The sequence below is a fragment of the Neomonachus schauinslandi genome, chromosome 12 (assembly GCF_002201575.2).
Source record: "Neomonachus schauinslandi chromosome 12, ASM220157v2, whole genome shotgun sequence".
Classification (NCBI taxonomy): Eukaryota; Metazoa; Chordata; class Mammalia; order Carnivora; family Phocidae; genus Neomonachus; species Neomonachus schauinslandi.
The window spans coordinates 101,684,274-101,710,436 of NC_058414.1; positions in this window are offsets into that span (position 1 = coordinate 101,684,274).

A 26,163-nucleotide genomic window follows, 5' to 3' on the forward strand; every position below is an offset into this window, starting at 1 on the left:
CTTTCGTAGCAATAATTCGCAGCCATGGTAATGCCTCAGGCTCTAGTCCTGACTCAGCCATTAACTAGATACCTTGGAGCAGTCTGTGATGGAGAAGTCCTGTATCCCTACAGGAGGGAAGTAGCCTGTGATGGAGAAGTCCCGTATCCCCATGGGAGGGAAGTAGCCTGTGATGGAGAAGTCCCGTATCCCTACAGGAGGGAAGCATCATTTCCCCCTTGCACAGCACTTCATGTGCGCCCACAGATTTTCCTTCCTCCTCTCCCAGGAAAGAGCACACAGACTGCTCTCAGCTCCCCAGTATGACAAACAACGAGGTCATGAGCACCCTTGTGGGCTTGGAAATAAGGGTCTTTACAGCAAGCAGGACGGGATTTCCCACTGGCGGGATCCCTTCTGGAATGTTTCCTCCATGTCGTGAATGCACGTCATGCCACTGAATGGTACACTTTTAGGTTTTAAAATGGTAAATTTTGTGTTGTGAGGTGATTGATACGCTAAGTTGCTCGACAATTTTTTTCTCTTAAGGAGTTCAGTTTTGTTTGTACTATTGATTTGCTTAGTCAACTCCTTCCTTGCAAAGGACCCAAAAGTAAAGCAGCCCAGATTTTGCCAAATTAGTAAGGTTCCATCTGATGAAGCTTTAGACAATAATTTGAAAGTCATCAGCCAGATTCCACCAATATCAAAAGAAAGGACATCACTGACTTTTTAAAAATGAAATAATTCATTTATTTTCCTGAAAAGTATATGTGATGTAGAGCAGGTTTCTATGCCTCCACACTGAACTATTTCAGTTCTTCCAAGGAGTAGAGTGGCAATTACTTTAAGATAAGTAGATTCTTTAAACCTGAAGTCATATTTAACCTACATATATTGACCATCAATGTCATATTTTGACATACGTTTCTGGGGAATTAACATATTGGAGTGAAAAGAACCATCTGTCCTGAGTATGCAGGTCGTGCTGAGGAACTGAGTATGCATCTGGGTTTTCAAAAAGAGGGGGCAGAGGGAGGTTGCCAGAATGGATGAAGGAAGCTGTGCCAAATGTGAGAAACAGCATGATGCCTGAAACACAGGGTCAGGGGAAGGGAAGGCGTGAGGGGCAGTCGGGAAGAAGATCTGAGCTGGCATACGTAAGGGGCAGAGAAAGATGGTAAATGAAGAAAAATCAGTACAAAAACAAATCAGCACTACTCAATATCACTTTGCTATATTCAACCAGCATGGTTTCTTTTTCTTTAAGCATTTTTTTTTAAAGATTTTATTTATTTATTTGATAGAGAGAGACACAGCGAGAGAGGGAACACAAGCAGGAGGAGCAGGAGAGGGAGAAGCAGGCTCCTGGCCGAGCAGGGAGCCCGATGTGGGGCTCAATCCCAGGACCCTGGGGTCATGACCTGAGCCGAAGGCAGACGCCTAACGACTGAGCCACCCAGGTGCCCCTCAACCAGCATGGTTTCAACATCTCATTAAAATAGTAAAACCTAGAGAATGGACTTTGTCATATGAATATTTTATAGAATTCTACAAATAATAATTTGGTACACTGAATTAACTATATGCAATCAACTAAAAAGGCACCCATATATTTTCAGAAGTGCCACATAATCAGACCAACGCAACTGACTTATGACTGGGGATTTTATTAGTCAAGGAAAAAGGCAGTAGGGAGGTACTCACTTAGTCACAGCTGCATGGTTTATTTAAGGCAGGGAAATGGAACAGAGCATCATTTTCCAAAACTTCCTATCATAGCCCCTGTGCCAATGTCAAGACAATTCACACGGCCTTACTGTAGTGTAGATGAAGTAGTTCTATCCCATTGCTGAGGCAAACACGTAACTGATTACTTTCACGGACGTTCACAGCAGCTTCTAAACATGTTTGGAACACAGCTGTGCATAGGTTCCCCACTCTTCTCCCCATGCAGACTCCAGACCCTAGCACACGCACAGTGGGGACTATACCTGCAACCCCGTGTGCTTGGGATTGGCTTCTGGCTTTGCCAGGATTTGCCAGTGCTGATGCAAGAAGCTGCCAATTCAAATTGGTTTCTTTTCTTTTTTTTTTAAATCAGTTATTTGGACTGATTTGGAATGATCCCTCTCATACACAGAGCAGCAATCTATCATACTTAAGCTACCAATAGTTATCTGAAACTATCTTCTCCTCCTGGCTGTGCATCGACTGAGAGGTGAACTGGTTGCTCTTACTCCATGTGCAACATGAGTGCACTGGGCTGCATCCCCTTGGAGGCCTCTTCTACTTACAACTGTAATGTGACTTTATAATATGATAAAGCTAAATAAACTAAGGCTGTGGTTGTTAGGTTGTACCTCTTGATGAGTCTTGGCTTGAGGTTCCCCATAGAAAGAGACTCTAAAACTAGGCTTATTGTGTACAACTAGTCATGCTAGAAGATGATGCTGGAAACACCATGAGGACATGCCAGCCCCATTCCTCCAGAAACAGACCCCATGTTGTTGATAGACATGAGAGGAAAATACCCGCGTGAGGGAAAAATGCAGAAGATGCTCCGGAAGCTACCAGACCACAAAGCAAGTCTGATCCCGGTGTAGGAGCGAGGGAGAGAAGCTTGGGGGTCTTTGGGGTCTAAGGACATCCTTCAGGGAGTCTATGACCGAAGGCTGGCCATCAGTGAGGCCCTGAGTCTCCAAGAACAGGCCTTCATCAACATCCCCAGGGCAGTCCTTACCAGCTGGGAGGTGGGGGCATGAACCACCACCTAAGTGCCGAGTTGGATTCCAAAGCCTGGCTCGGGGGCCTGTCAGTATTGCTCCCTGTAGCTGGAGGTCAGCCAGGGCTTTCTCATGGCTATGGCATGAGACATGGAAGAGAAGGATGCACTCAGTCTAGTTGCCAGCATGGTCATGGGGAACTCTGAGACAGGGTAGAACATGCACCTCGAAGTTCTCTTATCCTAGGCTGAAGGCCAGAATATTTACCTGCAAGTCCCATTGGTCAGCTATTTAAGACTGCCAGCAAGGGCATGAATTCCAAGGCATATCCAGACTGCCACACACCCAGAGTGCAGTCCACACAGGTGCTTGCAGGTGGATGTTAGGGCCAGAAATGGCCAACAGGATATGGGCGGGGCACCAACAGAGCCTGCCACCCTTACTACATAGACATGGCGATGGAGATCTGCCTGGCCTCACTCTGGATCCCTCCCTGAAGCATCGAGGCCACTTGGAAGGACCTTCTAAAGACAGAGCATAGTTGGGATTTGCCCTGCGTGGCGGTTTTAACAAAGTGAAAATACTGTGCACTTCACATATCCTTAGCTGCTGACTTTTTCAACAAGATACAGACACATTAGGATAACCCCTTCTCTTTGTAGCCCAGGAGTTGCATTTATTCCGATCAGTGCCCGCCACAAGATTTTAATAGCCCCTTTTCCCCTTTCTTTATGAAATGCATTGAGAAGACTATTTAAAAGTTAAAATAACAGGGCTATCAATTGGGAAGACCCTATACACCTGGAGTGAGAAAACAAGGAACAGGACAGTTAAGGCTCAAACAGGAGCAGAGCCAGCATCACAGGAAGCCTAGGGAGCCCCAAGAGCCAGCGTGGGACACACTCTAGGCACAGGTCACGGATACCATGACAGGAGTCTCCCACTGAAGAATGGATTCTGGACAGCAGGGTGTTTACAACAGCTTCTAATTGGTAGGCATTATTTGCCAAAAGCAATCTTGGACTGCTTCACAGTTTGCCTAGGGTTATATAATCAACTGGTTTTTAATAAATGGCCCCAAAGCAATCAAATGACAAGTTTGGCTGGATGGACCTGCAAGGAGTACATGATGTACCTGCAAATGTATGAATATCAGACACAGTTCCTAGGAGCACTGAGCTTTCAAATTATGTGCCTCTAGTGGCTGGAAATTTTCTCATGATATTATTGAATTTAGGAGTACTCCAGAACTGTTCTAGATGCCAGTGTGACAAATATGTGCTTGGTATGAGTGTTCTGTAGAAACATCAGCTCCACAGAATGCCCTCTGATAGTTCGGTAGGTGTCCAATAAATATTAATGAATGTTAAAACTAAATTAATCATGGAAACGGTGGCTGTTCACCATAGGAAAAGCTTAATTACCCTGAATGCATTTCTCTCAGTCCTGCTTCCAGACTGATGAGAAAGAACGATCTACGATAAATTCACTTTACTCTTCCCTTAGATCCAGGGCAGAAGGTGAGAGGGTCAGCATTTTAGTCAGACATTAAAAATGTCCCTGGCTTTTGCTCCTTCTTCCCTCTGCTGTAAAGTCTGAATCTGCATCACATGTGGTTAAACTAAAACTACCCCATTTTTCTGAAAGAGATTATTATAGATATGAATTTTAGTCAATAGAAATACAAGGCACAAAATATAAATTTTTTGTTGTTGTTCTTCTGCAGCCTTCTTAGCAGGGTGTGAAGAGAGGACAGCTGAAAGACAGTGCGAGACCAGGAAACTTTCAATCTTACTGTCAGAAAGAGGAATCGCCATTCTCATCTGAGGGACCATCTCACAGCATTGGCGGCCCAACAGTGACATTAACAGTTTATTCCTTGGAGCAAGTTAGCAGAAACCCGAGTTTTATTCCCAGATATCCCTTCCTCCCTTAGATATCAAGTATCAGCACTTGTGTGTTTTTACATTCGTAATTAAAGTTAGAGCAAAATATACAATTGTTAAGCAAAGAAACAGTAGCTGAATGGAGCCCATAACGTGCCTCTGAGTTTAGCTTTGCAAAACCTACATCGTATTTGACTTGCTGATTTCCTCATTCCTGGTAGGAAGGGAGTCAGGAATTATGGTCAGATTGTTCAGCTTTTACTTTTGAGAACTCATTTATCACACTAATCTGGGTGGTCAGTTTTTGCTCTGACTTGAGGGCCATTAGAGGACGGGAAGACGCTCAGGGGACCGGGAAGGCAGCAACGACCAGTTAGAGTAGCAAGTACATAGCCTGCTGGTGTCCAGAGAGAAAAGAGGTGGGGGAAGGTGGGGGGAAGGGAAGAATCAGGAAGCTTCTGCTTGTCTCCCTCTTACTTGCTTCTTGGAGCCTGACAGAGGGGGATCTATAGCATGGTATTGCTCATCCAGGACTGAAAGATGGAGTGCTGATAAACACTGACAAATCTGTAAGCTCCAAATTCTGGTATCAAAAAAGTATGGCATATTGGTAAAGCGTGACCACATTGCATGACCGATCCTTGATATCAATCATTGAAAAACAGTGATGCGGGTGACAGCAGACTGCTTCTGGAATGGCTCCCAACGATCCCATTGGAAGTGTGATGTTTATGACAAAATGGCAGGATGCTCTGCGACAGAGCAGGCTGCAGTTATGCCCAAACAGAAGAGCTTTTCTAACGTTACCTAACAAGCTCGGTCATTTAGTTAATGGGATTTCTGAGCCGTGTGGAAGCTGCCACCAGGGTTTTCTTGCTACTTACAGTATAATAGGAGAGAAGAGAGATAAATTGAGGGAGTGATTATTCAACAGGAAGGAAACCGGAAAACCAAGACGAAAGAGAAACAGACTTCTGGTTTCAACCTCAACACGGAAAGAGCTTAGAAGCCATCATTCCCAGCCTCACAGCCAGAAACACCTGAACACACTGAAAATCAGTGATTCTTGGAACCAGAAGAGAGCTGAGGTCCCAGCACACAGCTCCCTGGGAATCTGCTGAGAAGGGTGGATCTGCTTACCTGGAGCAGAAGCCCTGGAGACACAAACAGGGAGGAACACGTCAGTGGTAACTGATGAACAGCTAGAGGCTGAGAGTAGAGTAGCATGAGGACTAGAAGCTCCTTGGGCCATACTCTCAGCATGCCCACACTTGTGGATTCTACCTCCAGAAAAGATGGAGTTGACAACAGTGTCTGTGAGTTAATAATTCGTGTTCCCAATGTTCCAGGTTGTCGATGCCACCTGCCACCTGGTGAATGCCTGTTCCAGGGCTAAGCACCTTCTACACATCGGTACTTTGGGTCTCAGTGTTTTTACCTGGAATTTGGCACTATAATGCCTACCTCAGAACTTTAAAATAAATAATCATCCCAAAGACGTATGCTAGGGAGTGCAAAGCCAAGATTTAGGCAACATCTGCCTTTACCACCAGGCTCTGTTCACTGCCACACACACGGACCCCCAGAACGTGCCTTCACATTCCTAGAACAGAAATGTCCTGAATTACTCTTGAACTTCTTTGGGGGGCAAAAATCATGAAAGAGGATAACACACTTTACACAATGGACATTATTCCTATTTGGATTTTGGGGGTGCTGAAGAAGCAGGGCACATCAGCAAACGCCCGAGAGTGAAATCTTTTTCCTTTTAAAGGGGGCACCACAAAGGAGGTGCTTCTGTTAGGAACCCAACATGATGGAAGGAGTAAGGTTCTCACAGGGGCCACCAACTCCTACCGTCACTTAGTTGATGATGAAACTGAGGTTGTGGGTCGGACAAACAAACTGAGTTATGTGGCTGGATTTTCCATCCAGAATAGTCAAACTGAAATAGTTCTATCTGGATAAATCCAGAAAAACAAACAAACAAACCAAGATTTTGCTAAATAATACATCCGTGTTCTAATGTGCTCCTGGTCCACTATTCAGACTTGAGATTCTAAAATGTTGCAATGCGGTCTTCATGGAGCAGTTGCTCTTTCTTGATTTGTTTTTCTTAGTTCCGAAGGGTCAGTTTTCCACCTCTATCCCAATGCTGCCTAATTAGATCATGACTTCACAGCGCCAACGGAAAAGAGAGCAAGAGCGAGAGACAGAAGGAGACAGAGAGAGGACCAAGCAGCAGCCTTGGCGCGCTGCGACGACTTCGGGCGCAGAAAAGGCGTGGACGCCCAGGGCCGCTCTCCCCCGACCTGGCCCAGGCCCAGCGGACCCGGCGGCGCACGCAGCTCCGGCCCAGGGAGCCGCTGGAGTCGGTGAGGACCGAGCCAGGCAGCCTGCTGCCGGCCCCTCTGCTCCCGGCCTCCGCCCGAGCGGTGACGCCTGGCAGAGCCTCGCGTGCCACCTCCCGACCGTCCCGGGAAGACTTGGCGGCGGGAGCGGGCGCAGGAGCGCGGGCGGGAGCGGGCGCCGGCCCTCCGAGGTGCCGGGTGCGCTCTGAGGCCGGCCGCTTCCGGAGCGAGCCCGCGGGCGCGCAGACGGCGTGCGAGGGCCGCGCGGGCGCCAACCCGAGTTGCCCGCCGCCGAGGCTCCGCCCGGGGGGCGCCAGGCCGCGCGGCGGCCACGCTCCCGCGGTCCCACCCGCCCGACACGTACCTCCGCACCCCTCCTCGGAGCGCCTGTGGGTCCGCTCGGCCTCCTGGTCCGGAGTCCGGGACTGCTGCCCGGGAAAGCTGCGCCAGGCAGAGCGCCCCGCAGCCGCTAGCGCCGGCCCCGGCTCCCGCCGGGGTCCCAGCAGCTGCTTCTGTGCGGCTCGGGGCCGCGGGCGTCGGCGTCCAGCGCGCGCAGCCCCGCGGACACCTGCGCCCGAGGACTCGCCGGCGGCGCCCGACGTGGCCGGAGGGCAGGACCACCCTCGCCTCCCGGAGACGCGCTCCCTGCCGCCCTCCGCGCCAAGGAAGTTTTGAAGGTGGAGCTGCGGGCCCCCAACTTCCTCCGGACATGAATCAAACAGCGGGAGCCTCCAATAACGTCAGGTGTCCCCCGGGGAAAGGCCACAAGGTAAGGGACCGCGACGGAGGCGCTTGGGCGGGACGTGGAGCGCGGGTTGAGGCCGCAGCGCGCGGGCGAGCGGACCCTCTCTGGTTTGCGGATTCCGAGCCTCAGTTCCCTTCGCATCCCGGCCACTGAGGGCTGGGGGGGTGGGGGAGATGGTCCTTGAGTCAAGGCGGCCGACGGGTGCGGGGGCTGGGAGAACAGGTGGTGCGTCCTAGACCGGAGCCCACAGTCCGGCGGGCCAGTGCACATGCCTGGGCTACCCGGGACCGGGAGAGCCTTGGGCGCCGGCCCGGCGCTCCGTCGGCTCGCTGGCACATGCAGGATTCCCCCCAGATTGCCGAGTTTTCGGGGGGAGGTGGCAGGAAAGGTCAGCGGTGGGAGGCAGGGCCGCGGGAATCAGTGTGACCCTTGGGCTATAGGTTGCCGAAGAGCGCTTCCCCGGCAGCGCTTTGGGCTCTGCGGGGCGCGCGCTCTCTCTAGGTGTCACGGGCACGTGCTTAATTAACTTTAATGGTCCACGCGTGCCTGGAATGATTTCCAGGAAATTACTGCCGTTCGGAGAAAGGAGACCAGGCAGCGGTGCGGGATTGCTGCAGAACCTCCATGGTAGCCCGGAGTGTGTAGGGACAAGACGTGGGGAACGTGTGTTTGCACGCGCAGAGAAACAGACGGCCCCAGAGGCCCTCTGTTCCACACGGAGTCCGTGTGCGGCACAGCCCGCTTGGCCTTGGCCAGTATGACTCTTCCCCCCTGAGGCTCACCTCAGGTTGCAGTTAGTTTGCAAGGAAATTCCTTAGCTGGGTTCCATAGGGAAGCCGTGCAGCAGCTTATGTATCAATGTACAATACTTACAAAATACTTTAGAGTATTTCTAATTAAAAAAAAAAAAAACGAAGGAAGTACTTTGGATCTTAGATATGATGTATAACCTGAATCTGTGCTCTGGTCTTTTGCAGACACACACATGTGTTTATCAGCATGTTAGTAGAAGATGGTTGGTTGTATTTGTTGAAAGTTGCACATATGTGGAGTTGGATTTAGGGATGATACTGGATTCATTTGGTGGATGAAGGAACTCCTGGTTTGTTGAGTTATGTAAGATGAGGATTTAGACTGAATGCCTTTATATCAATTGAGTGATATTCAGCATTTTCCACTCCAGTCAGATCCGGGTGAAATATTTCAATCAGCAGGCCATATCTCTGATCTCCGTGCTCATTAACTATGATTCGAGCACTTACACTTTTCACATTTACTTTATTTAATATCCATAGGAAATGTCTTTTTAATATGTAGTAGCTGATATTATAAGATTTTAAATTAAAAATAATAAAGTTTCACACATCAGTGAGTATGTGGTAGAGACATCTGTGGGGTTCAGAGGATCATTCAATAATTTCTTCTAGAAAGCGCCTTTGGTTCCAGTGTTAAAGTGGCTTCTTGGCAGAATTGGCCTGCAGGGTATTGACACCAATAAAACTTTCTGGGAGGTGTTCAACCCTGGGAAGTGGGCAACAATTCAGAAGGTACTAGGGAACCTGTTAGTCCTGAGGATGCACCTAGAAGGTGTGCAACAAATGCTTAGTCCATTGAATTACACCGATTCAGTGAAGTTATTCCTTTAACAAACATTATATACTCTGATTAAAAGTTCCAAGAGCTGAGAACCCAAATATAAACTTAGAGATTGCCTTCATTCTCTACAATGAAGCTCTGGTCATACCCACCCCTCATGCTTTAACATTTTTGATAGTCCCCGTTGCCCTGCAGTGAGGTAATTATGGTCTATCTGCTGGAAGAAAAGCATTCCAAACCCCTTCCTTGAAGAAGAGTCCAGCGATGTTGTAGAATGCCTTGGGAGTTTATAGATTTGTGGTGCGTGGTCTGTCGAAGTTGGTGTGGTGATGTGGCGGTGTTGGAGAGGGAATCCCCGGGAGGGGAGTGAGCGAGCGTGGAATGAGCAAGGCACACGCACACACCAGGGAGTTGGCAGGCAACACCAGAAAGTACGACACACCACGTGAGGCTCAGGTTCGGTAGTTCTAATGGAATGTAGAACTCAATAATACCAGTTTATTTTATCAGAAGTTTGAAATAAGCCTCTTTCCATTTTACATGAGGGTTCTCTGTGGGGGACTTTCAGGGAAGAAGGGCCTCACCGTCTCAGGAGAAGGGTCACTGGACCCACCTATGTTTTGTCTCTTTCACTTACTGATCACAGGGACAGCAGTTGGTATTTGGCACATTATGATGATTTGTTCTTGGGAAGCATTTACTGTCTTTGTGATTTAGGGTGGCTGCTCGGTGGTTGGGTTTAGCCATCACTGCTGTTTCCTGCCAGGTGTGCTGTAGCTTCCATGCTCCTGACGGTGGAGGGGGTGGGGAAGGGCCCGCTGCTCCCGGCTGCTAAGGATCACATCGGTAACCACCCCACTGTGTGCCCCAGTATGGGCAAGAGCTGGTGCTCCTGAGAAGGTAGTTCCGGGAGTTATGGTCACATGGGGCTGGGAAATTAAAATGTCCCTGTGGGATGATGAAGTCGTATCTACCATGTTGGTCTGGGGTTGGGCACAGTGACTGGTGTTCACCAAGTACTTGCCAAGCACTGGTCAACAAATCAGGCTGTTCTGTAAATACTTGAGGCCTGACTAACAGTTGGAATTCGCCCCTTGACCAGTCGAGCAGCCCACGTAGGGTATTTCCACAGTGGCAGGCTCTGTGTCCAGAGGGGCTTGCTGGCTTCTGCCAGTGTACTGGAGTATGATACTTTCTAGAAATTTATACGTGTCTGCCTACCTGCCTTCCTTCCTTCCTAAGATGTATACAAACTGGTATGCATTTTATGATACTAATTATATAGAAATACATATCTGAAGAGAAAAGATGGTAAGGAATTACACCAAACTATTAAGTGTGATTAACTTGGAATTAGGAGAAAGAATGATTCTTATATTTACTATATTTTCCACTTAAGTTTTCTATAGTCATGATGTATTGTGGGCTTTTTTTTGAGTGCTTAATGGATATATTTTGTGATAATATTACTAAACAACATGAATGTTTAAAATTTTGGTTTTGAAAAGTTATGTACCATTGTACAAGGATTTATCAAAATCCAGTATAGCAGGAGGGGAAGAATGAAGGGGGGGAAATTGGAGGGGGATATGAACCATGAGAGACGATGGACTCTGAAAAACAAACTGAGGGTTCTAGAGGGGAGGGGGGTGGGAGGATGGGTTAGCCTGGTGATGGGTATTGAGGAGGGCACATTCTGCATGGAGCACTGGGTGTTATGCACAAACAATGAATCATGGAACACTACATCAAAAACTGATGTAATGTATGCTGATTAACATAACAATAAAAAACAAAAAATAAATAAACGAAAAAACCAGTATAACCTTTATAAAAAGAAGAGCTGCAGTTTTATTATTTACACAAAATGTTTGCATTTCTTTTTTCATATTCTAAAAGATACTAAAGTCTTCTATGGTAAAAGGTGTTGGTTACTCAGTGTTGCGGAACAGACCGTTTAAACTTCAATATGCAGTAGTTCACGTATTCCAGAATTATTCTCTAATCTGTTGTTTTTTGAAAATGTTTTCATTAAATCTCTTCCCAAGTTGTCAACTTACTACTTCACCAGTATATATACTTTTCTTCATTGCTTTTTGAAATGTAAAAGTCAGGGTGCGTAAAAGCCATTGCTACTGATACAGGGTAAATTACAGTTTTAAGGTCATGCATATTTCGAGGAAAATAAACTTTCCTATTTAAAACATTTATTTACTGATAACTAGACCCCGTGTTGCGTTTCAAATTCTCATTTTTATTGTTTTATGTGAAGCATGGGTATAAGTGTTGCAGGAGGTCGGCGAGAGGACAGGACCACAGACTGACCCTGAAGCTGGCCCCCTCCTCTGTGCTTGGAATGTGCACTCTGGTTCCTAGGTCTCAGCCTTGAGAGAGGAAGGTATCCTTGAGACTCTCCGGATGCTGTAGGTGACTCTGCCTTGTTAAGTCCTCTGCAAACCCGTAGGATTCTGGCAGGAGGGTGTGATCTGTGGTCTGGCGGCCCCCGCAAGCCTGGTCTGTCAGCTCCTTGCTCACCTCCCCTGCTCACCTCAACGGCCACCACCATCTGGACTGGCCTGCTTTTCCTCCGTCTGTTCCCTGCCCTCAAGTGTGGGGCTTGGGGGCGGTTTCACATCATACCCAGGAAACTCCTAAGGTTTCCAACTAACAAGACCCAAGTATTTTCAGTTCTTTTTGATGAATTTAATTTTCTACTTCCTACTTACTTCTCCTTTCTATTTCTAGTGCTTAATCCACCACAAGGACAGGGTTAGCAAACATTTGGCCTATGGGCTCGATTTGGCTTGGGTCTCTGTCATTTTTCCTTTAGGACGTTAAAAAAGAGACTATTAGCTGAACCACTTTAGCTCAATAGGAATGCATTTTGTGAAGTAATCCTGGCTAGACCCTCCTGCGTTTTTACTTTGCCTTCATTCTTAAAGGTATTTTTTTCTGGTTCTAGAATCCCAACTTGATAGGATTTTGGTTTCTCTCTCAGTACTTTCAGGATGGTGTCTCACTGAATTCTGGTCTTGATTTTTTTTTTTCCTCCAGAGAAGTGAACAGTCATTTGAGTCATCATTCCTTGAATGAAATGGGCCAAAAGATTTTCTCTTTATCTTTGGTGTTTGGTGTCTGAGGGTTAGGTGCCTTGACGTGGTGTTCTTCATATTTATCGTGTTAGGGCTTCATAGATCATCTTGAATCTTTAGATTCACTGCGTTTGGTGAAATCACATGTCTCTTCTGTCCTGTTCGTAAGCTGTTGGGATGACAGTTATTCACAGTCAGACACTTCGTCTGGTCCTGCGGGTCTTGGAGATGCTTGTGCTTTCAGACTTCTTTTCCACTGTCTTCTTTACATGTGCTCATTTCCGTTGCTGTCTTCTCACATTCAGCAACCCTTCCCCTGGCTTTCTCCATCCTGCTTTTGGCACATCCAGCCGTTTATTTCCAATGTTGTGTTTTTAATTCTAGAAATTTTACTTTGTCTTATCTTCATAGTTTCCGTTTCTCCTGCTTGGATTACGGTCTTTTCCTTTATTGTAAGTACCTTTTCCCTATAAGTAACGGATCTCATGACAATAACCACTTTTTTTTTTTAAAGATTTTATTTATTTATTTATTTATTTATTTATTTATTTATTTATTTATTTAAGAGAGAATGAATGCAATCACAGTGGGAGAGGGAGAAGCAGACTCCCTGCTGGGCAGGGAGCCCAACCTGGAACTCGATCCCAGGACCCTGGGATCATGACCTGAGCCAAAGGTAGACACTTCACCAACTGAGCCACCCAAGTGCCCTGAAAACAGCCACTTTAAAATCTGTGTCTTCTCATTCTGGCATCTGGGTCATCTCGGGACTGGTCTGGGTTGATCATGCCTCTTTCTTTTTTTTTTTTTTTTTTTTTAAAGATTTTATTTATTCATAGGAGACAGAGAGAGAGAGAGGCAGAGGGAGAAGCAGACTCCCCGCTGAGCAGGGAGCCCGATGTGGGGCTCAATCCCAGGACCCTGGGATCATAACCTGAGCCGAAGGCAGACGCTTAACCATCTGAGCCACCCAGGCACCCGATCATGCCTCTTTCTTGAGAATGGGTCACATTTTTATATTTCTTTGTATGTCAACTGATCTTGAATTTTATTGTTGGCATTGTGCATATTGAATGGAGGGATTCTGTTACGTTTCTCTGAAGATTGTTTGTTTATTAATTTTTTGTGAGCTGGTAAGTAGAGTGGCAATTTACATGTAAGTTTTGTTCTTTTATCCTCATCTAGGCCACCTGGAATTTCCCTGGTACTTGCATGGCTCAGGGGAGGCCCAGAGATGTGGGCACCACTTGTACACAGAATTTCAGGCTCTCTTACTGATGTTCTTCATTCTTAATTCTAGAGTTCTCCTCTCACTTTCCAGCTGTGGTAGGTAGTTGCCTCAAACTCTGTCCTCTCCAGAATCTGCTAATGTGGGTTGTTCACCAGTTGTCAGATTGTTTTGTATTTTGCAGAGAGCTACGTGTGATATCTGCTTTGTTGTGACTTTGACCCAGCCGTTATTGGGAGTGGGACTCCATCTTTTTCCTTAGTTCAGTGTGCAGGCTTTCGAATCAGTAGTTGGGGATTTTACTTCCTGTGGCCCTGGAACTGGTGACATCAAGTTTCTAGGATAATGCAACTGTCATTAGACGTACTCCTCACTTTATTTTCCTGAATCCTTAGTTCAAAACGTAACATCCCTCTGTCCTTTGAGACTACATCCAGGAAGGAATGGTCAGCCCAGGCGGGACCTCCCAACCTTGCTTCGACCTTCGACCTCCTTCTCACCAGGACTTTGTTGACATCCCTGTGCTCATCTCTTTCCCGCGATTCCCAGTCTCCTCCCTTTCTTCCCGGTGAGCTGTTCTCTCCTCCCCTGGGTGTCACATTCTCCAAACTTCACATTCTGTTAAAGCATACCCTGTGAGATGTGAAGGCTCTTTCTTCCTCTGCCTTTTGTCCTTGCTCCAAGCTCCCTCCCATGTCCTTCCCACGCCTCCCTGCCCTTCTTACTTGGACAGCAGAGCTTCTGCCTGCCGAGGCATTCCCCCCCTGCCCCACACACACTTTTCCTCCATCTGCACGTCTCTGGAATTAAGCAGCCTCCTCCTCCTTTTCACGGGTTAAGGGATTTTCCCCCTGGATTTTGGGGCGCAGCTTAGTCACCACATCCCCTTCTGTGGGAAGCCATCCCTAAACGATTAGTTCAGCCACAGACCCGCAAGCTGCTGAGGACGTGAGGAGCTCATGCAAGGTGTGTCCTGCCATGTCTCTGTCCTCACCCGTCAGCGCAGACCCACCAGCCCCGCGCCACCAGCGAGGACATCGCAGCTTGAGATTCAGCTGAGGAGGTTTCCCTCCTGACTCTTTGTTGCCCGTCTCACTGTCCAGTCTGCTTTTTTGGCTTGAACGTCAGACCTTTCCACCTGCTCTCATCCCTGTACCTAACCTGTCCCTGAGCCTCTGGCTCTGACTGGACCCCCAGCTAACCTCATCCTGACCACTGATACCTGTCCTCTCCTGTGGCGGCACCTGGGTCCTATGACACACAGTCCTCCGGTCCTCATATGTAGTGTTTTAAAACAGGATCTAGCTTCAGAGGTAGTTTTGTTCTGTGCTTTCATTTCGTGAACACTGAGCTCCAACAAAATACACTAGTCAATGAGACAGCCGAGACACTGACTCACTCCCTGGCTCCCCGTCCTTGGTGCCTCCTGTCATACTGGGCTCTGGCATGCTCTGACTCTGTTGGAGCTCACATTCGGGGCCACATCTGCTATATGCTTGTACATCATGCAGGTTAGTGACTCAGCCAAGAGTCACTAATATTTAATGTCAGTAAGAACGTGTCCAGGTCATGGTTTGTGTCACTCACCTTAGCTCTTCATACTAAGCAGGGGACTTAATTGTAAGGTCAGTCATTTCTGAAAGAAATAGGAAAGGGGACCCATATAAATAAAAAATGTAAATTCTTTTTACTACCCAGAGCCTAGATCATTCCAAAGAATTTAAGAATGTTTAATGTAATGCGTAAAACATAAATTGCTTTAATGACTTCCAGGATATTAGTGAAAACCTATTTATGTTATTTTGGTTTTACATTCTATTGATTTAAAAAAAATTTAATTGTCCTCATTTTCTCGGTAAAATACATAAAACAAATATAAGCTCATGCGTAAGTTAAATTTCCAGGAATAGAGGGCAGTAAATGAGTAATAATTGCCTTTCTGGTTAAACTTGCTGGATTACTTCGTTTTAAGTCAAAAGCTGTTCCTCAAATGCTGTATTTTAATTATCTCACATCTTGGGCCTTGTGAAGGAAATAGATCAATTGGAATTTAACAGACCCCCACTCTGATCTTATTTTTAAGTGCCCAGAGATCTGTGTGTAGTTAGCAGAGATGGACGAAAGCTCCCCGGCTCCTTGCTGGTTCTGTCCCTACATCCACAGGGCCTGAGAGAGTCTGCATGGGTTTCATTCCATATATAATATGCATGTTCTTTCAGTGTCTCTGTCTGTTTTATGAACATTTCAAATGCAGTATTAAGAGATCATAACACATCTAGACGTTGCTATATAATTAAAAATTGTATCTGCCATAATGTGGACACAATGGAACAAGTTCACATTTTTCATAAAGTAAGCGAGATGAAGATGTGCTGGGCCTTTGTTAAGATAGCTTTAAATGTATGAGTTAAAATGTGGAAAAGCCCATCCAGTGGAGGATTATTTACTGAGGTAGAAGGATTCAGCAGACTGGATCTGAGAATTAGTTGAGCTGTGCCTCCTATTTGGGTTGAGTCTTAGGTAAGTGGTTACTGCTCTCTGGGCCTTCCCCCCCCAACACCCCCCATCACTCTGAAAACTAAGGCATCAAAGCTCCGTCAAGCTCTTCCTTGCTGATGTTCCAACCTGAGAAAAAGCCATAGGCAGAGTGATTGCCATTATGAAGGCATTCCAGGGCATAGATATCACAACCAATTCTGTAATCAAGTGTGCCTAATGTAAACCCTAAGCCCAGGGGAGTCCTTCACACTTTAGTATGAAACAGACACATACTATGCTTATCTGACATAAACTTACAGGCTGAAGGTGGAGGTACTGTATGAAATGAGATGATCAACAATTTGTATGCCGTTCTTCCCCACTTGTCGTAACTTTTTCATGAATGCTATCTTACCTCATCTCAGGACAGCTGCCAGAGTAGATGGGTATGTTTTTAGTCCTCCTTTTATTTTTTAACTGAGGAAGCTGAGCTACATGATTATATGCAAGTCACTTCCAGTCATAGGGCTAGTAAAACTAAGAAAGTGTTTTCAAACTGAAAATGTGTAAATAATGAGTAATATTGAATCTTTTATTCATTAAGCTGCAACCCATGCTTCTTTCAACCTATCTATTAATTTCCTCAATGCTAAGTATTATTTATCTATTTTATAAACATTGGACTTCTTGCTTACTGTTTAAGAAAAAAAAAAAGGAACTGCCACTTTGATAGGCAGGGTCATCACAGATGAGACAGGAAAACACAGAATAAAATACCCAGGGTGTTAAAACTTGAATAAAGCCAAATTTGGGATTGTGGTCAGAGAAAACAGTGGTCAGTTCAGGTTCGTTGGGGAAGGCTTCCCATAGACTCATTGCCTCCTGTTCTCACTATGTCCCTAATGGTCTAGAAATAGCATGCAAACTAAAGGCTTCGTGCAACAAACTTTTCCTGCTCCCCCAAATGATAACCACGATCCTTGGCAACCAGGGTGGGCCCATAGAGCTACCATGCAGCATACGCTGTATTTGCTTCCCATGATTTTTATTTGTGATACTGAGAGTAGATTCTGGTGTCTTCCAGCGTATGGCCCCTGCAGCTTAACTTCGTCTGTATAATAGTCAGAAGCCTGAGAAATCATAAAGAGGGACATGATCTGAAAACAACAAAAATAAAGCAGTGCACATCTTCTTCCACACCGTATTGGCTTTTGTAGTGCGCAGTGTTTCTTTCTTAATTCATTCCTCAGCTGCCAGTTGGACGCCTGGTTAATGGAGATGCTATTCATTGCTTCATGGGCCATTTATCTTCTAAAAGAAAGGCTCTGCCCACGGCCTTGCCTCTCCTGCTTGAACGTGGGACTCTGCCTTCTCCTAGATCTAGCTGATCAGACCAGGGCTGAACATGTGCTCCGGGGGAAGAAATCCACAGGCTGAGCTGGGCCAATCCAACAGTGTCTTTGGAAATTTGAACCAAGAGACCCGGAGATAGTCGTCAGAGGACAGAGGGCACTATGTGGAAGATCAGGTAGACTCTGGCAGCCCGGGATGGTCATGGGAAGCTAAGGATGGCTGTTGAGAGAAAGGGAGGGCGGGGAGTGAGCCAGGGGTGGGAATGATGGGCCTTGAAACATGCACGTTGACTCCCTTCCAGACTCTCTGGTTACACTTCACCCGAGGCTCGTCTCTACATCTCTACTTCCTCTTACTTCCCTTCAGCTCCTTCTGTGTTTTGAGATGCACCATTATGTAAAATTGACAGAAAATAAAGAAGCCTCTTTAATGACTAACAAGATTTCCTATGTTTGCTCTCATTCCCCATTACCACCAAATAAAGCCTTTTTTTTTTTTGAACAAACTTTCTGGTAAGCATCTTTGCATTTGAACTTTGTATCCCAAGAGGAATATGTGAGAATAAAAAAAAAAAAAAGGTCACTGAATTGCTTTCTAAGCCGGAGTGGGAGTGATGGCTCATTTCCAGGTTATTATTGGACAGAGCTCACCGGAGCTGAATTTATCAGAAAAATAGAGGGTTTCTGTGAGGCTTTGTGGCAAGAGATAAAAGGGAATAAGACAAAAAAGATGATGTTGCTGGCGGCCAGGAGATACACTTTGGGGAACAGAATAGAAATGTTGCTGTGTTGTATCTGGCTTTTCAGAGAAGTGTCAGTAAAAACCTTTTGGGTTCACTAATGTGTTATCTAGCTAGACCTGGGGTTTTGTGGCAACTGGAATTGGGTAGCTCGATGGAACATTGACTATAGGTTCAAGAGAGGGGTGGGGCAAAAGTCACCTGCCCAAGGGGAGCTCCGAATATGTCCATTACATCCATAATGCCTTTGTTTGTGGTTGTTTTGTTTTGTTAGTTTGAGCTACTTTTTACGGGTTTCCACTTTTTCCCTGCAACCAAATGAGCTCTAAAAAAAATGCTGTATAATGTGTGAAGCACCTGGGGGCTTCAGTAAGCATTGCTTCGGGGGACGTGACCCCGCTCCTTCCCCTGAACGAGTTTCTCCGTGTTAGACCGAACGTAATAGACTCACGGGACCGTCGGGAAACACCCTTGTTCTTGTCCTCCAGCTGTGCCTGGAAGCAAATATTCAGCTGGTTCGGTTTGTACCCAGCTTCTGAGGATATTATAGCCTCTTCCAGTTCTTTGCATTACAAATAGTGTGATTGCAGAAGTTAAAATGCCCAGTGTGGCCTAATGTATTATCGACTCCAAAACGGACTCTAAGACAAGCTTCCCCTCTCGGCCAACGTGAGCCTGCTTCAGGTCTGGCCCCTCCCTTGGGAGGCGGGGGTCTTCTCCTTGTCTCTTTCTAGTGTTCTCCTCAGTCCTCCTCTGCACCCAGTTCCCCATTTCTCTCTGCTCCCAGATTGGGTTCAGGAGGAGGAGAAATGAGGGTAAAGGCAGAGTATAACATGGTGGGTGCTCTAGGGATCTGGTGGTAATAGGTCTCTCTGGGTGTGACACTTACACAAGGCTGACCCTTTGCTCACAAGGAGCTTTGAGGGAGTTTCTTTGGACACCAGCGCCCAGGATATTGAAAGATGACTGTGGCTTTTTCTCTAGTTGTGATACTGTCCCTTGTCCTCAGGCTTCCTGTGTCACCCTCTGCTCTTACTTTGCTTTGTTGGGTGGGTTCCTTTCTAATTGTTCTTGGCTTTTCCATTCCCGTGGTCCATTTCTGTCACGAGAAACCCGCACGTTTTCCATCACACCATCACAGACACAGGGTGCTTCTAGCACTACACAGCTCTTCATAGTTGGCCGCTCAAGAGAAGGCTCTGGTTTCAGCTTCTCCATGGAAAGCTTTTCCAGGTGGGGTCTGGGTTGATACTGCTTATGCTTCCAGGGCACCCACTTCAAGCCCCCCGAAGACTTCTGTGACCCCCTCTCACTTGGCATGTGCTGAGGGACAACCTGCATCAGCTCGCACGTTCCTTCCTCTCCCACCCAAAAGATGGAGATGCTGGAGAATCCCACCAGCTTCTGTACTGGAGGCTTCCTCTCCGGTGGGTCGTGGCCACTGAGTGTGAGTGATTTCACACCCTTCCATCACTTCCCTTACTCATAGTTTAAAGACCACTTTCAGCTGTAGGGACGCTTGGCAGCCATTTTGGCACATATAAGTTTGGTGCCTGGGTTGGAACTGATGGAAGGAAGAGACTGTTCAACTTGGTTCTGTCTGCTTGTGGTTATCCATATCTCTGAGAGTACTGGGCAGTTGATGAGGCGTGTAAAGAGTAAGCGCTATCTAAGGTCAGTGCATGTGCTGGAAGAATGTATTTTGGCTTATGTGATTTTTTTTTTTTTTTTTTTTAGTTAAATTCAATTAGCCAACATACAGTACATCATTAGTTTCAGATGTGGAGGTCAGTGACTCATCAGTTGCATATAACACCCAGTGCTCATCACATCACGTGCCCTCCTTAATGCCCATCACCCCGCTACCCCGTCCCCTCACCCAACTCTCCTCCAGTAACCCTCAGTTTGTTTCCTAGAGTTAGGAGTCTCTCATGGTTTGTCTCCCTCTCTGATTTCTTCCCATTCAGTTTTCTCTCCCTTCCCTCTGTGCTGTCTCTTATATTCCACATATGAGTGAAACCATATGATCATGTCTTATCTCTGATTGACTTATTTCACTCAGCATACTACCCTCCAGTTCCATCCATGTCGACGTAAATGGTAGGTATTCATCCTTTCTGATGGCTGAGTAATCTTCCATTGGCTTATGGGATTTGAAAAGGACTCATGGAAGAGTTAGGGTTTCAGTGAGGCTGTGGGGGGCACAGCATTTTACACAAGACCGTGTTTTACCTAAAGAACACGTGCAGTCTCACCAAAGTGGAACGTTTTCATTTTCTTTACACGTTAAATGCTGCGATTGCTTTAGTGCCCATGTGCATCAAGCAAAGAGGGGACTCCTGGATGATGTGTCCCCCTCCTCACTAAGATTCCCCTGTCGGGGTGCTTCTCCAATGTTCCCAGGCACACGAGTCGCCTGGGAGTTCTGTTAACACGCAGGCTGTGATTGAGTAGTTGTGGGGTGGAGCCCGAGATTCTGCAAATCTTGAAAAACTCCCACATGCCGCTAATGTTGCTTCTCCTCAGACCACACTCAGAGAGCAGGGCTCTGTTGGTTTGGCTGAGTAACACCTTACCACATAAGCCATGTTGTTAGTGATTGTGACAGATCACTACAAGTCTTTCATTTTGGAAAAATGGTCTTAGTTGTAGTTTGCACGTAATGGTCTCGCATGTCTTTGAATTGTGATTGGACATTTCAGTGCCATTTACTTGAGAAGGAGGATGAAATAGGAGAAAAAGGGAATGGGGCTCCCGTTGCCAGCTACGCCCTCCCCTGGCTTCGGGCCATTACCAAGCAATCCACATCTCCAGAGTTAGCCATTCCTCTTCAACTTGGTTGTTAGGTGGTCTCCAAGCAAATACTATTATTATATTTCTAATCATGTTTTATGTTTTCTGCTTAGCTTATCTACTTAGCTATATATTATTTAAAAACACCCTGAGATCTAAGTCTATATTTTTACATATATTTTTATTCATGGAACAGAAGACAGAACCTTGCTTCTAGCGCATGCTCAGTAATTATGAGCCATGATGGTACAGAATTCTGGCAGTGGAGATATGAGAGTAGATCCACAGAGGGAGGAACCCATGAGGTTTTTAAAAGTCTCTTTAGCAAATCTTTGACGCTGAATTGTGTTGACTTCCTAAAGTGGAAATAAGCAATTCCATGGTAGTCGTGCATATTGAGTTTCTCAACCCTGACTTCGACTAGGGCTAGTAGAAGCAACCCTTGCAAGGTCCAACGGGATCAGTAGAGTAAAAGAGTATAAAACTGTCTTATTATAAATACAAGAAAGGTTTTTGAAGAAACGGGCAAAGAAAATCTCTATTTCTCTGCTCATACGCTTTAGTGATTGTATATCAGTAAAACCTCCTGTTCTCTTTAAGTTACAGTTCACTAAGATGGTATCCTACCACTTAATCTTTCTAAATAGGTGCTATATTCTCACTTCATGAAGTATCTATTTGGATTCTGCCCACAGCAGAATCCACTTAATAATTTGAAAAATCATTGATCAAGCTAGGAGTTCTCACATTGTAGAGCCCACTGGGTTGTGGAGCCATAGTTGAGGAGAGTCAAGAAAAAAATTGACGGAAAAGGCAAAATGACCCAGTTGTAGTTTTCAAGTGATGTGTTATTACAAACAAGGAAATGTCACTGTGACATTTACTAGCTAGAAAGAAGATAGGGTAGGGCTTGGTGGGGAGTGCTCTAAATACTTTCTGAAGTCCAGAAATTCCTACTCGATATATTGGAGCAATGCAGTCAGCCAAGTGTTCCCATTTGTTAAGGAGGGCAGATAGATACTCATTTTCCTCTACCTGGGAAATTATAGCTCTTGTTTTTTTTTTTTGGTTTTTTTTTTTTTAATTTTATTTATTTATTTGAAAGAGAGAGACACAGCGAGAGAGGGAACACAAGCAGGGGGAGTGGGAGAGGGAGAAGCAGGCTCCCCGCAGAGCAGGGAGCCCGATGCGGGACTCGATCCCAGGACCCTGGGATCATGACCTGAGCCGAAGGCAGTCGCTTAACCGACTAAGCCACCCAGGCGCCCTATATAGCTCTTGTTTTAAGGGACAGATTGAGTAAATTGCTGCACTAAATGTATCTTTGCAGACAGAACTTTCAAGTATAAACCTTACATCTTACTTAACTTTGAAAACAGCGTGAAGGCTCTCCATCTATGTATTAGATATTATGGGAAACTTTGAAGGCTTATCCTTCAATAAGAATAATGATGGATGAATCTATCAGCTACTACTCGACTTTGGGTTTCCATCACTCCACGCGGATGTTCCCTTTGTAGCACTGTTGGCTCGATGGCCCGACAGGCACCCATTTCTGTTGTGTTTCTTGTAAAATAGATACCTGGAACGGATGGGTCACTGAGGTTTGTGAAGGCAGCCCCTGGATGGCAGAAAACGTGGGGATGAGTCAGAATTGAGGCCAGCGTGAGCTCCTTCATCATCACCTAAACGTATTTCAGCATCTGAAGCAGAAGACTTAAAATTAGGAGACTTGGTCATGGGATTAGGGCTGCAGGAGGAAAGAAATTATGAGGGTCTGGGTGTGGTGTTATGGGGAATAAACTAGAAAGTTAATACAGGCTCGATAAAGCAGTATCTAGACAACAGTGGCAAGGAGTTAGAAATAAATACTGCACACTCGTTGTGGAACAGGAATTCTGAACTTGACTGGGGAAAGTGCTGTGACCTGCCAAAGGAAAACGTATTCCTTCGAAGGAATTGGGGAAGAAAGTGATACAGGGAGAAGGTGTATCTGTGGATTAAGGGGTAGAGTGCTGTGTCTGCCAGGAAAGTGTTTCGCTTTCCTTAACCCTTGCTGTAGCCCTAGGAGGTGCTTTTGTAAAGAGGACCCAGAGATATTAAGTGACTTGCCTAAGGTCAAATGTCCTTTGAGAGGCAGATCTGGGCTTCAGACCTAGGAGCTCACTGCTCCATTCCAACACCATAATGGATAGTAAATGGTGGAAGAGAGGGTAAATTAATCAAAATGGTCATTTAGCAATTTGGTCATTAGTTGAATTGGCCTTTGAGCAAACAAAGTTCTTCTACATTACAGGAAGAGTATCTATCATGCAGTAGCAGTAACCTCCTAGAAATTGTGGCTCTGGTTTATTTGCTGAAAGATCATTTATTTTCAGAAACTGACCTTGTGTCCATTGATCTTACAACTCTCATTAGTTCTAATAATTGGTTTTGCTGATTCCGTGTATTTGATCATACCATGCATGAAGAATGACAGCTGTATCTCTTACTTTCCATACCTGATTATTCCTATTTATTTATCTACTCCCGTGTTCTTGGTCAGGTCCCCTATACTGTTAAGAGTAGGATTCCCACTGGGAACTGCTCAGTATTCCAGCATGATTGGGGGTACATAATGGTGTCACTACTAAGGTAGAGAGGCATGAGGGAGGAGCAGTTTGAGGGCACACATCGTCATCCCTGTGACATGCCCATCCATGTAAACATCTCATGCTCTGGGAGGAGGTAATTTGGAGATTTGGATGTGGGAATTATCAGCTTATGGCTGCTAATTTGAATTGTGAGACAAGCCTCCAGTTTCTGCTCAGGAATGTTAAGGGTAGGAAAGAGTGTCATTCCAACCCTTATAAGAAAAGTCAGTCAACATGCAGGTTCATGACCTTTGCTCCATGAGAGAGATGAGGTTTCAGAACCACCAACTCAACCCAACTCTAGGGAGATATTGGGGACCGCAGGCAGGATGGAGTGTGAAAACTTGCTTGCTTGAGTCAGGCACTGTCAGACAACAGTAGGAAGAATTCAGCTGGAATAGTCCGTGAATTGGTGCAGGTCAAGTGCTGGTGGGAGGGCATGAAGCCCCTGGAGGCTGCTTATATGGGGAAGGGGAAAGGTTCACATTCTGATGAGTGAGACTAACTTGTATCATGAATAACCCAGTGCAGTATGGGATTCGAGCTTGGATCCTGAAACAGAAAGCTGGGGAAATCCAAACACATTCTTTAGTTTAGTGAAGAGTACTGGAGCAACATTAATTTCTTGACTTTGTTACTTGTACTGTCCTTGTACAAGATGTTAATATGAGGGAAGATGCCTGAAAGGTATGCAGGAATTCTCTCCTCTGTTTGCAGCTATTTTTTAAGCCTCAAACTATTTCAAAATAAAGCCTTTTAAAAACAGGAGCTTGGGCACCTGGGTGGCTCAGTCGGTTAAGCGGCTGCCTTTGGCTTAGGTCATGATCCCGGGGTCCTGGGATCGAGTCCCTCATCGGGCTCCCTGCTCAGCGGGGAGTCTGCTTCTTCCTCTGCCCCTCCCCTGCTCCTGTTCATTCTCTCATGGGAAAATAAATAAATTAAAACAAATAAAAGTAAAAAAACAGGAGCTTAAGAATTACAGAGAAGATGGGCACCTGGGTGGCTCAGTTGGTTAAGCAACTGCCTTCGGCTCAGGTCATGATCCTGGGGTCCCGGGATCGAGTCCCACATCGGGCTCCCTGCTCAGCAGGGAGTCTGCTTCTCCCCCTGACCCTCCCCACTCTCATGCTCTCTCTATCTCATTCTCTTTCTCAAATAAATAAATAAAATCTTTAAAAAAAAAAAAGAATTACAGAGAAGAGTATACAAAGGAAAGGGTGATACTGGTTATCATTTCAAAAAAGTGCAAGCAGGAAGGAACATTCATGGAAACTGGGAATGAGCGTTTAGAGAAGTAAAGCAGTGAATCCAAAGAAAATCATGTCTTGCAAACCAAAAAAACAGCATTCTGAAAATGCATTCCTCCGGAGTACTTCCATGACATAACTTTGTAAAATCAGGAGGGAGGTCTGCTTGGTGCCAGTTTTACAAATTCACAGCACATAATACCATGTACTCCTAAGTCCTTATTACACACCTGTTACCCCCACATAGATCTTGGGTTCTGAGGACTACACTTGAGCAAAGCTTGAACGGACACAACAATGACAAGAGGGTAGTGACTTTGGGGCCAGTGAGAATGAATAACCCTGAGAGTATGGGGGTAGAAAAAGGAGTAGTTCTCTCTTTAGCCTAATAGGATGGATGAAGAGAGAATCTAGATTGGGAGTGAGTCCAGAAAGATATATGGTGGTGTCCAGAATATGATTTTTTAGGTTGATTAATTCTTCATACTGGTCCTCTGGGTTTCCATTTGGATTTTGATGGAAAGACGGAGACTTTCAAAAAAGGTGTTTCCCCCACGGGATGTATCATAACCTGATGTCTCCTCATAACCTTGGATTTGGAGGAAAAGAAATAAATATACTTTCTAACTGCTACAGTAGGAATAAAAAAGAAAAAAAATGAAAAATGATTGCTGTGATAAATTTCCCTGACATATTTATTACAATTCTTTCTTGAAACATTTGTGAGGGAGACATTGATGAAGCCTGGACCATTTTATATACTTAGGCATATTCTCTGAATTGTTTTAGAAGAGAGAGTTTTTAGTGCAGATTAATGAATTATCTGTGCAAGTCAGGATAATGAAGCATTATGATTACTTCTGGGTCCATTTCTCATCCTGCCTGGGCAGATTGAAGTCTTCCAGGGGCTCTGGATTGGCCACCCGTTGCATTAGATTCCTAAAGTTTCCGTCCAAGATAAGAAATAGCCCAGTGACTTACCTGGATCCTTCATTAACCCGGGATCAAAATTCCCAGGGCCTCGGGATGTAGTTCCTGCAGTGCAGAGGCAGGTGTGGGCAGTAAGCAGTTGGCCAGGGAAAGTGTTCTTGTGAGGGCGAGACTCAACTGCTGTTTGGCTGGGCTGAATAGGTGAGGAATGACACATAGCAAACTGCCCTAGGGCCAGGCATAGGTCATGGCACCCTGCTCACAAACACTCTGTGCCCTTTCATTCAGTCAGTCCATTTGAGAAAAACCAGACATCGGAGGCTTGTTTGCCTCTTTGAAGACTTTTCTGTTCTTCCCAGAGGGTCTCTTAGGGACCAGAGACAGTAA